The sequence below is a fragment of the Manacus candei genome, unplaced genomic scaffold, assembly GCF_025592945.1.
Source record: "Manacus candei isolate 608988 ecotype Guabito, Panama unplaced genomic scaffold, ASM2559294v1 h1tg000069l, whole genome shotgun sequence".
NCBI lineage: Eukaryota > Metazoa > Chordata > Aves > Passeriformes > Pipridae > Manacus > Manacus candei.
Genome location: NW_026138117.1, coordinates 674773 through 689802, shown reverse-complemented (window position 1 = coordinate 689802; position 15030 = coordinate 674773). Strand labels below are relative to the sequence as shown.

The 15030-nt window shown below is 38.5% G+C and overlaps 1 long non-coding RNA gene across 2 annotated transcripts; it reads right to left on the bottom strand.

Moving 5' to 3' along the window:
• Window positions 1–1160: 1160 nt before the first annotated feature.
• On the bottom strand, window positions 1161–3665 carry LOC127479704 (uncharacterized). 2 transcript variants are annotated; one of them, XR_007907656.1, is made up of 3 exons: window positions 3184–3665; window positions 2719–2818; window positions 1161–1323 (listed from the first exon to the last, which is right to left on the bottom strand). It is a non-coding gene; the product is annotated as an uncharacterized LOC127479704 (long non-coding RNA). The 2 variants fall into 2 exon arrangements; XR_007907655.1 differs by having other exon boundaries at window positions 1161–1265.
• Between the last annotated feature and the right edge of the window lie 11365 nt (window positions 3666–15030).

Sequence of the window (15030 nt, the reverse complement as noted above, 5' to 3'; positions counted from 1 at the left end):
CCCAGAGACTTCTCTCCTCCAGGCTGAACAACCCCAACTCTCTCAGCCTGTCTTTGTAGGAAAGGTGCTCCAGCCCTGTGATCATTTTTGCAGCACTCCTCTGGAGCCACTCCAACAGGTCTGCCACCATGTTTGTTCTGGTAGGTGTTAATACCCACATTCTTTACTGTCTTCACAGGAAATTAAGCTGAAAAGTTACAAAGAGGAATGATAGAGAAACTGCGTGGAGAGCCATGCGACTGTGGCTGCACCTAATTCCACTCTTTAAATAGATTACAGATAAGTTTTTGGCTCTGAATTCACTCCCATGAGGTAATTGAATTCTTTATTTTCACACTTTACAAATAAAAGTCTGGGACTCTATCCCAGTCTCTTCCTCTCCCTTCTCCTATACCAAAACAGAGCCTTTGTAGGCACAGCCCTCTTCTGCTTAGAAACCTGATATGTTTAGAAGCAGTACTTGACAGAAAAGGGAGCCAACTTCACTTTCTCAAATGCAGTTTGTGGTAATGCTCTTGGTAACGCTGTGTGCATACCTGTAAAGGAGACAGTTCATGTGGGGAAGCACTTTCCCTCTGAAGCCTGGCACCTCAGCATCTCTCCTCTCCTCCAGGCAAAAAAAAGAGGGAGCTTGTGGTTGGTCCTGGCCTCCTTGCAACAGCCCTTCAGAGTCTTGTTGCTGCTGGCAGGAGAGGCCCTCATGCCATCCATGCATGTCTCTACCAGCCTGAGAGGCTGTGAAGAATGGCTGGAGGGAGCACAGCAGTGCAGGTCTTCCATGGGACTGAGCAGGACTATTGCTATACTGATGGGGGAATTATGGTCCAGCCAAGGAAGGGAGACAGCGTGCACTCATTCTTTATCCTGCTCCTGGGGGAGTGCTAATCCTACTCCTTGTGAGGGCTGCCAGCAGGCATGATGTGGGCACTGAGGTGCTGACACCAGTGATATTCCCACTCACAGCCACCAAAGGCATTGGCACATCCTACTCAACACTCGGGATGGAAGGATCACCATACAATCTCATGCATTTCTTAAATCCTCATGCTAAAGGTCTCAAACTAGGCTGTTCCCACTGACTTGACCTTCTTAAATAAATATATCCCTTCTCTTGCTTTCTTATCAATTGTTCAGTGACTCACCTGGTGTTTTTCAATTTTTTTATTTCAAAATTTTTGCAATGTATTGTTTAAAATCAGAGGCATGGAAAGAACTCCTAAGTGTGTCACAGTGGTTTGTTCTCTGCAGCCCTTCTTTGCTCTTTTCTGCCATGGGAACAAATAAGATGATGATAAAATTATCATTTGGTCCAGCTTTATATGCCTGTTTAATTTTAAAATTAAAAGATTCATAAATAACTTTCTCTTGTCAGAATCATATTTTATGCTTCAGTTTTCAAGAGTTTTAGATTTGAATTGAACCTTGCTATTTAGTCTCTGATTTATACTGAAGTGATTAAACCTCTGATTTATACTGAATACTTCCATATTAAAAAATAATAAAGGTGTGCTAAAACCTTTTCCCAATAATCAGTTTTATTAGGTACATCAGGTGTTACTGTAGCATAGATATACAGTAGTTTAGGTACATTGCAAACAGCATCTTATAGTATCAGACAAAGAGAACCTTTTACAAACCCCATGTCTCTAATTTCATTTTAGAAAATTAGATACTCAGAATTTTGCATAAGATAACTGTATTACTGGGATGCAATTTGGCCCAGGTTTCTAGCTTTAGTGCATGTGGCTCCCTAATAAAAAGTGTCAGTTAAAATGAAAATACAGCTTGGGTAATTAAATTTAATTGGATCTTGTCACTTTAAATCCTCTTCGTTTTTGAGTGTTTCTACAGAATTGCAGCTTCTGGTTTGCTAATTTCTTTATTGCAAGCTGTGCTCTGAACCTGACTGTCCTATAATAAAGTGGGACCTTGTTTTTGTAGAGGGCTTTGAACCATGACTGTAATAACAAACAAAAGAAGGGTGGGAGCTAATTTATTGCCAAAAGAAAACCTCTCCTTTATTTCCTACATGTTCAGTTAGTGAAAAATAATGGGTCTGAATTTATTAACCCTTTAATTTTCCTGTCAGTTGAGCACCATTTTGCATAAGTTCTCATGAATACTATGGTATGATGCTATGCCTGTGACAGGCAGCAGCAGTAATTATCATACTTTTTTATACTGGAGTTTTTTTGGGCAAGCAGTAGGGATTAGGTGAATTGCAGTATTCATATGTAGGTCAAGCAGGGTACAGGCAGCCACAATGCAAATGATGTGTACTGCCTGCCAATAGCCACCGTGCTGATTCGCAGGGATCACCTTCTCCAGGGGTGAGAGGTAATTCTGTTTCTTTATTACACATTGCACATGCACAGCATCCAAAGGCAAGGAAGATTTAAGTGCAGGTGATGAAGAGATAAAATATTGGCCATACCAAGAGACACATCATAAAAATGATCAGTCTGTCAAATTGTACAACTGCTAATGCCCATATTTCAAATTAAAGACAGTTGAATGAATTTGTACACTCAGATTTTATGCGTGAAATGCAGTATCATCGCATCCTTGATTAGAAGACAGGTCACTTAACACCGATATCTCAGAACGACTAAAGATGTAGGACTGTCCTTCACAGCACAGTAGTGGTCCCCTGATTTTCTGCTAAAGCAGATGGATATGATATAATTACATTTTGCAAAGTGCTGGCAATACAAGTACCTCAAACAGGATTGCTATGCCAGTGCAGTCACACCGTTTATAACCTCTTCTGTTCCAAAGGTGTGCCTCACATTTTACTGATAGGTCTGGGAGAAAATCTCTGCAACCAGATACAGAAGGCTCTGTTTAGTTGCCTGCACATGGGTGTTGATCAAGTTTCGAGCTGGCTTCCTGCCAAGTCTCCAAAACTTAGCAAAAGCCTTTTCCCTCCCCTCCCCTTTTGGGTAAAGGAAAGAAAAACTGTAGAAACTGAAAGAAACCAAAACCAAGCAAATTATACCAAAAAAATATATATATTTTACATGTATCACAGTTATATACAGTGAGAATACTTTGTACAACCCTCCCCAAGAAAAAGGAAACAGAAAAGGGGAAAAGGGACAAAACCGGACAAAACCAAACCAGATATGCACAATCAAAACCTAGGAACTAACAAAATAAAGAACTAGCAAAATGAAATCTCACCACTTCCCTCAAGGAAAGCAGGGTCGCCAAACACAGTCAAATCTCTCCACCTCCCACATGGCAGGCAACAGCAGTCGCTGCAGGCCTCAGCTTCCAGACAAGTGAGACCAATGCGGTGACTTACTGTTCCTGAACCTCACTGGAAGAGAAGAGAGCGAAGGCTTCTCTTCCTTTCTCATTTATACCTCTGGTTACGTAAAGGATAGCATGGAATACTGGGAGCATAGGGTACTTCCCTGGTTACAAGTTGGTCTCCAGGAAGGCCTAGACCGAAACTATCACAGGTGTCTAGGCCTAGTTGAGGTGCCTGAGGTTATATGAGGTATCTGCACAGAGCTAAAAGACACTGGACCCTTTAAAGTAAGATGCAGAGTGCAGATGAAGATGTATCTTCATGCATTGGTATCGATATGGGAAATACATTCCTAAGTGCGTATTTTAACTAATGAAGCTCTATCCTTCGGTTCAGATGCCCCCAAACAAGTGGCAACTGGGATGTCCTAGCTTACCTCACCTGACCTCTACCTGCTGGTCCAGAAGAGCATAACCATTACAGGTTCCTGTTTTATATCTATTGCATCTATCTTGGTAGCCCAGGACAGATCATCCAGCACTAATTATCTACCTGTGTTTAGGAAACTAAATCTAGGCCTAGAGATCCCTTTGTTCCATAAAAGATGGGCACCTAAATTTAAGGGTCTGTAGCCTGAAGCTGTACGACTGCTATTTTGCAGACCAGCTCATCATTGGAACATGTGGAGCATGAACACACGCCTCTTCCCATGCTCGGTCTCTCTCTCTGTTGTGCGTTGACCACCTTGTTCCCCTGAGCAGCACCTTGCTGGGGCTGATGTTCCATCATTTCCTTCTCATTCATCTGCTGCTTTTCCCAAAGCAAGTGCATCATGACTTCCCAAGGAGGTAACACTCTCCTAACCTGCATGCATGGCTGAATTAGGAGAGCTGAAGGAGGCACCTGGAGGCAGGAACAACCCATCCTTTCTGAAATAGGTGGCACTCACCATCTTTGGAAGATCTGCTTTTTCCATTCATTATAGCTGAAACCTGGATGACTAGTTGGTAGTATTCACCTAAATTGTAGATTCCTAAATTAATGGATCTAAGATGAGATGAATCTCATATTGTCTGTGTTTCTATATCTTATTGACGGAGTCACAGAATTTCTATCTGCTTAAAATAGTACAATCAGATCAAGGCAGCAATAATACACCCCAGTAATTAATTACAGGGATCAGATTCACTATAAGAAAATGTCCTGGCTTGCTGTTGCTGAAAATAGCGACCAAACATCCAATCACTTTCAAAGAAGTCAGAATAAATTAATTTCACAGTGTTTTCTGGATTTGTACTGTGTTTTATAATTTTATTAGGGGAACACGTAAGTAAAGACAGTCTTATTTTCATACTTGCCTTTTTGTCATTGCTTGTTTTAAAGCCTCTGGAAAGCAATAGACTATAAAGATCTATTTAAAGAGATTACATGCTTTATTTATACATGGAACAGATGAATGGATGGATAAAATAATATATGATTTCTTACAGCTACCACTTAATCAGCATGACTCATCAGACTGTAGTAAGTCTGCTAGTAAGTCTGTCTAATTCTTTTTTTCTGTCACATTTGGGCCTTGGGATCCAGACTGAGATTGCATTTCATTTTGCAGATGAACTATCTTATCTTAATTTATGAGAATGATAGATGGAAACAATGGTTCTCATGTTTAGTGTATTACATCAGACACATAGGATGGATTATACAAATACGTCTTGTAGTATTGTGTAATTTTCACTTTCTTTTTCCCTTTTTTCCCTGATTTTCGAAGCATTGAATCTCATTCACAATGGAATAGCATTTTAAAAATATTCGAATTTATGATGTCAATGTTGGTAAGGTATTGATTTGTCCAAATTTACTTTTCCTTCTGCCAAAAATAGACAGACACCTGAATTCCAGTTAACTCTCATGAGGTTCTAAGCTCCAAGTTTATTTGACACTGCTTGGAAAACGCTATCCTGTAATTTTAAGTACTTTAATGGAAGACATTTCAGCTAGGTCCACTTTCTTTTCTGTTGCAAGAAATTTTATCAGACTTCCCTGACACTTGGCTGGGACCTGATCTACCTTGTTTATGGTTTAATATGTAGTCTTCATTAAAACCAGTATTAGCAAATTGGCTTCTAAAAAAAGGGCAAAAATACTGTACCCTGTAACCAGGAGCATGGCTACAGAGATTAAACTGCATTAGCAACTACAGTACTAGAATTAATGCTGTCTGATTAATTTGCCCCTTTTAGTGAGCAATGTCTATTTTTCTGTAGTGCTAAATGGTTCTTTAAGGATATATGATTACAAATTTACAGACTGTTTTTTGAGGCCTTATCTCTACCTCTTTGATCTTTAAGGGTTTACAGCAATCTGCTACTAAATTTTTGCAACATAGCGAGAGTAATTATTTGAAATTTATGGATGATTTCCTATTCGATCACTTTTGTCCTAGATTAGAAACCACCTGAATGACAGTCTAAAAATCATGATAACAAATCTTACGTGACCTCTTCATCATCATAATTTAATACAGACTCTTAAATGAACATTTTTAGTAGCTGATTGTTCAGCACTTGCACATTATCATGAAACATTCAATTTCAGGAAAAAACTCTGTTGGGAATAGGGGGAGCTCAATGCATATATGCAAGAGATTATACAATGCACTGTCTGAGATCTCAGGGGACACTCAATAACTCAGGTGTTTCCTTCTGGCCTTATGTTTTCATTCGGGCAAGCATCCTCTTTTGGGTCCAGTAATGCTGGATGTTGCTGTTTGTATAGCTCTTGCAACTGCTTTTCTGTAGAACAGCTCCTGGCTTCTGCCAAGGAGGAATTCGTGTGAACATTCACATTTTGCTGCACATTGTGTTTGCTTGAACAGACAGTTGTACCATTTAAGCTAGTCACAATCACCTTGCCTACAGTGAATGAGGGAGAGCAAGCAGTTTGCTGGCAGCACTAACCATCTTGAGGATGGACCAAAATGAGTGGCCACCAGCACACTTCACTCCGGAGTTGTATTTTTTAAACTTTTGAATTAAAATAATTGATTCTCATTCATGTAATTAGTGCTGATGACTTTTGTGGGACTATTACCACCTGTGAGAGTACCACTTAATTGATACTATAGCTTTCTTTCCAGATGTTTCACAACTTTGAAAGTCACTAGATCAGTTACTAGTTACCTCCTGATCTCCCTGATAGTTCTCAGGCAGAGGAAGGAAGTGTATCCTTGCAGGTTCCCACTGCTCTATTGCAGTACAAACTAGATTTGCTGCACTGCTCCCACTGACTCACCTGTTTTCACAGCTTGAACGTCAGCATAGCTAGCAGCCTTGATGCCAGCACAACCCTGCTTCTGGCCATATAATATCATCTAGACTGAGAATTGCACTTGAATGAATAGCTCATGATCTGCATGTTGCTCAAGTGTTTTGTGAGCCAACAAGAAAGCAAACTGTAGACCTGCTTTGCTCAGGTCACCTAAAGGCAAAAGTCACTATGTCCCACCAGCAATTCCCTGAGTCAGGTTGTCTGTTATTCTTTGTCAAGGATGAATCCAGTGGCAGCTGCCAAATGTAATTGGCAGGATGCACTTACTGCATGCCAAAAGGACTAAGTGCCCTGCTATGTTACATTGATATTGCTGGTGAAGGCATGGAACCCAGCTGGTTCTGTGCCTCATATGACTGAAAAGAGTAATTTTGCATGACAAACATATTCCTTGAATGTTACCCTCTATCCACTGGGACAGAAAACCATCTCTCCATTCTGGGCCATGATTATGATCTTTGGTTTTCTTCATGCAGCAGTTTATGCAATTACCATGTTCATGCCCCTCTCTCTTTAATAACTTTGGAGACTCCTTAATAACTTTGGAAGCCCCAGCCAATTTCAGCCATAGTTGGCAGGGAGGAAAAGATCTGAGAGATATTAATTTCCTCAAAGTTTGAATAAAATAGTTATATACAGTACCTTTCTAGAGAGTCCACTGAGACAAAAACTCGATCCTTTTTAGAGACCAGACTCTGAGCAAGAGGGAAATATAGTGAACATCCCAGCTGTAGGGAAAACTTCAGTCAGCCTTTGCCCTTCATAGCTGACTAATAGATCAGTTGTATCACAAATGTGCAGGAATCCAGACTCTGTCAGCTGTGTTGTTCACCAAATTACATCTGCATTAACCATCCACCACAAGAAACTTGTAAGTCAGTCACAGGTGATAAGCATATGTACCTATTTTTTCTAAAAATCTCCACCCTTATTGGATGTATTTTCGCACATTGGATCCCTCTTTGATAGTCCTTTTCTCCTTCTAACCACCTAAAAGACTTTGGTTGGTTTAATAACCTGGTGGTCAGCCACCTGGACTAATTTCACAGGTCTATGCTGCTTCCCTGGCCCAACAGTGTTATGTCAGGTAGTATTACAAATGAAGTGCATACAGAGAGACAGGTCGGTGAAACACTCAAGTAACCAAGCAAACCCAACAACAAAGACCACTGTTCATCCTTTCACCCCTAAACTCAAAGACTCGTAACAAAGAAAATTGATTCTAGTGTGGGAACTAGGGGTGTTAGGAGGAAATCCTGAAAAAAACCAAGGAAGTTTAATGTTATATACAATTGCCAATATTTTCAAAACAGGTGCAGAATGTGGTACACAGTTGGAGTGGCCTTAGTCTGATCTACCTGGGTGGACCTGCACAGCCCTGCCCAGCAGTTTAACCTATGCTGACACAGACCCCAAGGCAAGCTTGCACTTCCTTGGCCGTGGATCTGAGTAAGGGGCTGTGTAAAGGCTTGGTCCCTCCTGGGGGAGCTCCAGAGAAAGAGACAACTCATTGAGCTGTCCCACAGGAGCAGTCACTGTGTAGATATCTCCTGTGCTCACTGAGTTCACCTGCATCTTCTCTGAGCTTTCTGCTTAGATAATACCAGTGTTAGGGCTGTTCTTATGTTTCTGTACCATTCAGAGGGCTTTTCTCAATGAGGGATTCATCAGCCCCCTTTAAAATAAAGTCAACATACAGCAGCACTAAAGATTTTGTCTTCTAAGTGACTTGCACCCCTTGATAAGATAATGTACTGGAAACGTATGTCACTGTGATATTTCTGAATGGATAAATAATGTATGATTCTGGCAAATGAAAGTTTTGAACTCAAGAGGAATCATTGGCATTTTTTAAATAATTTAGGAAGTGCTCATAAAAGAGAAAAAGGCCTTTAATAAATGTCACATTTGGCATCATAACCTCTTTAGAATGACTGGTATTTTTTCTGAACTTCATGTGGATAAAAATTTATTTGAATGTGGAAGTATCTGCTTTCTTTGTAAAACTTGAAACCATTTCTTACAAGAGAAGAAATTCTCATTGAAGTTTAAATGGAAGATATTCAGTGGCTGCTGGAAAATTAATGGTCAATACTGACAATTATTATTTGCTTATGCAGAACTACAAGTGTTAGCTAGTTTACTGAGCAGTTAATAGAATACACAACTGAACTAAGTGACTTTTCAGTTGTATGCTTTTTATTCTGTTCTTTCATTCATGCCATACCTGTTTCCATGCCAAAAAGTGACCATGCTGACTAATGTCTTTTAGAAAAACTCAATATCCTTTGATATCTCTACCAAAAACTCTTCACATGGGTTAACTCAGATGGGTAAAGAGACTGGAATACTTACATAAAACCCCCATGAAGTTTCTCATTCCTGAGATAAATCACCTAAATATGGTTTTATAGAAGTTGTTTATCTCTTACTTTGAAAAGGTTCCTCTTGGGTGCCTATGCTTAGTGACTTCTTCCTCACCCAACACTTTTGTTTGCAAATGACTTTGCAACTGAAAGAGTGTACAGTTTAAGGGTCAATGGTGGAAGTTACACAAGGAAATCTAATAGGTCTTCCACAGAGATTCTAGTTTAGTTTAGTTTCATTTAATTTTGTTTTGTTTTGGGGAGTTTAGTTTATAGTTCCTTTTATTATCTAATCATAATACTATTTTTGGCCTCTACAATATCATACACAAAATCCAATAGCAGTTCTCTACACTGTCTGATTCAGATTAGCCTAAATCATTTTTCCTCCCCTTTTCTGTGAATTTCTGTTTACACTGTATTTAGAAATCCATGTGTTTGGTTCATGTAGATTCTGTCAAAGCAGGATGGGAAAGGGATAGTACGTGGCCTTTTTTTCTACAGTAATTTTAGTCCTTTGATGCTTAGAGAGGTCTTACATTATTTTTTCAAGAACATCTTTTTAGGAGTAATGTCACTGAAGTAGGTGAAATATGTAGGAGAACTAATTTTGTTGTTGACGGCAGCAGCTGATGCCTCTCTTTTTTTTCAAGAAATCATTTTTTGATTGTGTGTGATTGTTCCACAGTCCTCTTTTTGTTAAGATTATTGAAAGGGTGTGATGTGTCTCATCTCATCTCTTTGACCTTGGTCAGGAAACGTGGATAAAGTTTGGGAATTACGGAAATTTTCTCCAAGTGATGGTTGAGGAACTTCTGTGTCTGCCTGGGGTGCTACTGATCACAACAGATTAGTGATTTATCTGAGATTTAGGATTGAATTTGAGTCATCACACATGAAGGTACCAAGCAGTATTCCCCAGAAATGCTATTGTAGACTCATGTTCAGTCTTGTCTCCCTGTTCAATGCATGTGTGTATTGATGTAGAAGGTAGATGCCTTGATTGTGGGGTTTACGGTATGCTAAAGACATCTTACTACAAATCTGCATTTGAATTGAAGATGCCAGTTCTGTCAAATGTGTTAAGCAGTGCCTGGATGAAACTGGAGCATGGGACAAGAGTTACCTGGCATAATTTTGTCATAACGTATCACTTGTCTCAAGAATAACCCCAAACATTATGAATGCGATTAATGGCTTGACATTTTTATTGATGCTTTTTGTAATGTAAATTTAGATATATTGATTAAAGAACTCAGCTTTGATCCAACATCTTTTGAATTCAACAGAAAGATTCCCAGTGGTTTAAAAGACTTTCCACTAGTTTAAATAACTACCAAATCCTGTTTAAAAACTGATCCTATTCATTTCAGTTGCTGTTGTACAGTATCTCCTATATAATTCAAAATTATGTTTGAATGAACGGTTCCTGTATTGGAAGTTTTTTTTCAGAATGGAAATGTAATAATTTTCTGATTTTTTTAAGAAAGGAGTCAAGGGGTATTGCAAATTTTGTGAACATAAAGGTAATGACTTAAGAAGAGGAAATATTTTAATTTTATACATTATTGGTTTAATTTACAGGACTTGGATCATTAGATTTTCTATGACCGATGTCTGAAAAGTGTTGCATACACTTTCACGTATAGAAATACTCAGGCATGTACATTTATGTATGTGCATGCAAATGAAACTTCTAACAATATCAACCATTTAAGTGCATTTCCTCATAAAGCAAACTTACATATGAACAATGTTTTGACGCATGACATTTTATTTATCCCTTTTTCCATTTTATTCAGTATTATTCATGTGTATTGGTGTAAATGCTGTTGAAGTCAGCAGCATTTTTCCTAATGTATATTAGAACAGGTATTGTCAGGATGTGGACTGGTCACTTGTATTTAGCCTTGTTTCCTCTAACATAACCTACCCAGCACTAAATATTCCATATCTTCCACTTTCCTAAACAGAAAAGTTCCTTACAAAAGCAAATAATGAGCAGTTCATGAACACTTTGACTTTAAAATCTCATTAAACACCCCATAGCCAAATAATAGAAAAAATGATGTTGCTACTCTAATCTAAATGCATAAATCATGTCTGCAAAATTATTTCTCATGAAACATATTTGTCTTTATTTTTTTCTCATTTTTTTCTTTAAACTTACATACATATACACACATCTATTACTGATGCAGGTAAGCTACAACTCTTTTTGAATGTGAAATTGAACTAGCAGCCTTTGATCTGAACTACAGGCTGATCTGAATTCAAGAAAAGGCTGCTGCTAAGCCACATTCCCATTCAATCCATTAAACCATTCACTTCCATGCTCCTCATCACACTGACTCCTAATTTGACAATGACAAAGAGCTCCACGGTGATTTTAAATTTCATAATTTTAATCTGTCAAGTCTGACATTTAATTAGTGCCCTTCTAACCTGTGCCCGCTCACTTGAAGGTTACTGTTGGTTTTCCTTTAGAAATTTTTCCTCTGGAAGAGTGGATTAATAAATATGTACATAACTGGCAGGGATAAAGACAATACACACACAATGGTCTATTAGTTCCAAATCTAGACAGATGAGGTTAATAATATTTTAAAGTGCTGCTTTATTGTATTAAGAGTGATTAAGCCCTTGGCTCAACCCTGTATGAGTTGTTCATTCAAAACATAAAATATAAGGTCTATTAAGCAAAGTCTAGCGAGAATGGTTACCCAAACTACAGTAGTAGTGTGTTCATAAGGCATACTACAGGAATGCAGAATTTCTGAGATATAATTTTTTGACTTAGTAAACACAATGGAACATGCTAGGCTCACTAAACAGACTAATTAGATTTTGGTCACTAGTCAGTCTATGAGAACCTGCCTTATAGTCTAAAATCTAGTGCAATTTAATGCTCTAGTATTTCATTTTCTGGAGGATTGAATTCAAATGTAAGTTAGGTCACTTGTTAAAAATGAGTTTGCTGTTCTTAGATCAGCCCCACAAGGACATAAATCCCAATCACAAAAATATGCCACCATTCGTTAGCACTAGCAGAGTGGTCAATCAGAGTCCTCAGGGAACAAACCTCAGCCAAGCTTTCCAGCACTATACGTGGCTGCAGTCAGTAATGTATGATGTTCATTATATTGTCACTAAATATTGAACATCTAGAAGTGAAGATAGGAATAAAAGAATATCCCTTCTTAAAGCAGGCATTAGACAAAAAACATCTGAGAGAGTACAGGGATACCATGAGCCTCTAGTTCTCAGTTGGGCATGCCCCTTTTCTTCACTCTGCCACAGTGCTTATGATTCAGAAAATAATGAGTCTATATGAATACTGTTATTTTATTTACTAAAGAAGACACCACCATGATAGAGCAGCTTATCTGGCAAGTCAGACTCCTTGTAATACAATTTAACATTAGTGAGGCTTCTCCAGAATTTTTTTAGAAGACCCAGAAGAAACAAATAACACAAAGTTTTCTTTAAACACTAGTGGTGTCAAAACCAAACTGGATACCGATTTATACCCTACTACTTTCACCCAGATTCCTCTCTCAAAGTAGTTATGGTTAACTGTTGCTGGAGTCAAATAAGAGCTGGCAAACGTGAGTATGAGTAACCTTTAAAAAAACCCAAAATGACACAAAAAATGTTTCACCTTTGCCTTTATACAATGTACTGATTTAGGCGCACAGGGGATATATGCCAGTATCTCAGGATTAACCTCACCCTCTGGATACTGTTCTTCCACTGTAGGAAGAACAGGAAACAACATTTCTAAAAAGTTTCTGTACGTTTCCTGAATTTCCATTATTTAGTTAAACAGAAATGTACAATAAACCCCAGTATATTATGCTAAAATATTTTCAAGGAAATTCTGGGGGAGATCAATGTCGGATTTGAAACTAAAGGTAACTGCTGAGCACTGTGGAACAAACATATATGACACAGATCTAGAATTTACTGCCATTCATTTCTCATTCTCTTCATTTTCGACTGTCCTACAAGCTAAATACTGGAAGGAGATTAAAAAATGTTACTGAAAATAGACTACAATGTCCTTACTAATAACTGCAGATTCCCTTTTCCTATTAGCCTTAGTAACTTTTTAACATCTTTATGAGACTTTCCTGAAGAATAAGATGGCAATGGTGTATAATATAGTGTGTTCCTCTTTGTTAATGCTGTCATCTTCATCAGGATAAGCCACTGAGACTTTTACACACTTTTTTGCATCTCAGCAGTAAATGGTGTTTTTCTTCTGTCCTCAGAGATTCAGGCTCAGCTTGAACAAGGCAATTTTTATTTAGGAAGTGCTGAGCAACACAGTCAAATTTTTGAATGAATGTATAACTATTTCAGGTGAACTTTTGTCAGGAAATATTCCTTAGCTTCTGAAACTTGAGAAAGTTAGGCACTTCCTCACAAGAACTTTTAAGGGATCTTACCTCCCATATGCGAAAATCAAATTCAAATCTCCCTGAATCATCATCTTGTAACTTTTGTTGATATTTCATTTCTTGATTTGTTTGGGTACAAATCTTAAAATGTTTCTATTTTCTGTCCTTTTGTGGAAAATAAGCATTTTTGAAATCCTTAAAAGTTTCACTGGGTAGGTATTTTACAGAGTTCTTGCAGGACTTCTTTCTAAAAATTTCTTTTTCTGAATTTCAAGTTTTCTAAATTGGGGCAGTATTTTAAGGAAACCATTCATCCTTGTTTATTGTTTCCAGATGCGACAGCTTATAAGAACAAATATATGATTTGGGTGTCCAAGTTAGGAGTTAACCATTTTGTCTGCAACCAAAATATCTCTAAATCAGCTAAGGCTCCTTTCTATCTCCATTTCTACCGTTACAACTGTAGTAACTTATTATGTGAACTGGTATGACTAATTATATAACATTATTAGTGGAACACTATTTAATATAATATGGCATAGGCATGGATTTGTTCCCCAAAATTGTGGCACATAGGCTATTAAAAAGATCTTAATGTGTCCTTTACAGTTAGGGCTGAGAGAACACATATGCATCTACTAAATTATTTGTGACAAATGGCTGTCACGAACTAGTGATAGCAATGACTAAAAATGGAGACCAATGCATTTAAATAAATTCACTTGGTATAAGTACATTTTTGTGTATGAGACAGCACACTGAAGACTACAGTTATTTTCACACTATTGGGCAGACCCCAGTTTATTTCAGTGCTTGCAAATAATAGAACAGCAGCAGCTATTTGCTTGAGTGACTTTCATGTGAACAGAGATATTCCTGCTCAACTCACAAGTCCTGACTAGTCCTCATTTCCATGCAGTATTATAATAAATTCAAGGATGCCTATCTGAGGTGCTCACCAGATGTTCTGGAAGGCATAGTCCTCACCAGATTCATGTTTTAAAATAGAATATAATAAAATCATTAAGGTTGGAAAAGACGTCTAAGATCGAGTCCAACCTTTGACTGAACTAAACTAAACAATGGCACTAAGTGCCATTTTCAGTCATTTCTTGAACACTTGCATGGATGGTGATTTCACCACCTCTCTGGGCAGTCCATTCCAAAGTTTGAAAAGCCCTTTCAGTGAAGAAATTCTTCCTGATGTTCAACCTGAACATTCCCTCGTGCAGCTTGAGGCTATATTCTCTTGTCCTGCTGCTAGTTGCCTGGGAGAAAAGGTCAACCCCCACCTTTCTACAACCTCCTTTCAGGTAGTTGTAGAGAGTGATAAAGTCTCCCCCAAGGCTCCATATCTCCAGAATAAACAATCCCAGCTCCCTCAGCCACTGCTCATAGGACTTACTCTCTAGACTCTTCACAGCTCCATTGTCATTCTCTCGACTTAGTTCAGCACCTCAATGTCTTTCTTGTAGTGAGGGGTCCAAAACTGGACACAGTACTTGAGGTGTGGCCCCCACCAGTGCCAAGCACAGCAGGACGATCACAGCCCTGTTCCTGCTGGCCACACTATTTTTGATACAGATCAGGGTACCACTGGCCTTCTTGGCCACCTGGGCACACTGCTGGATCATGTTCAGTGGCTGTCGACCAGCAACCCCAGGTCCTTTAGTGC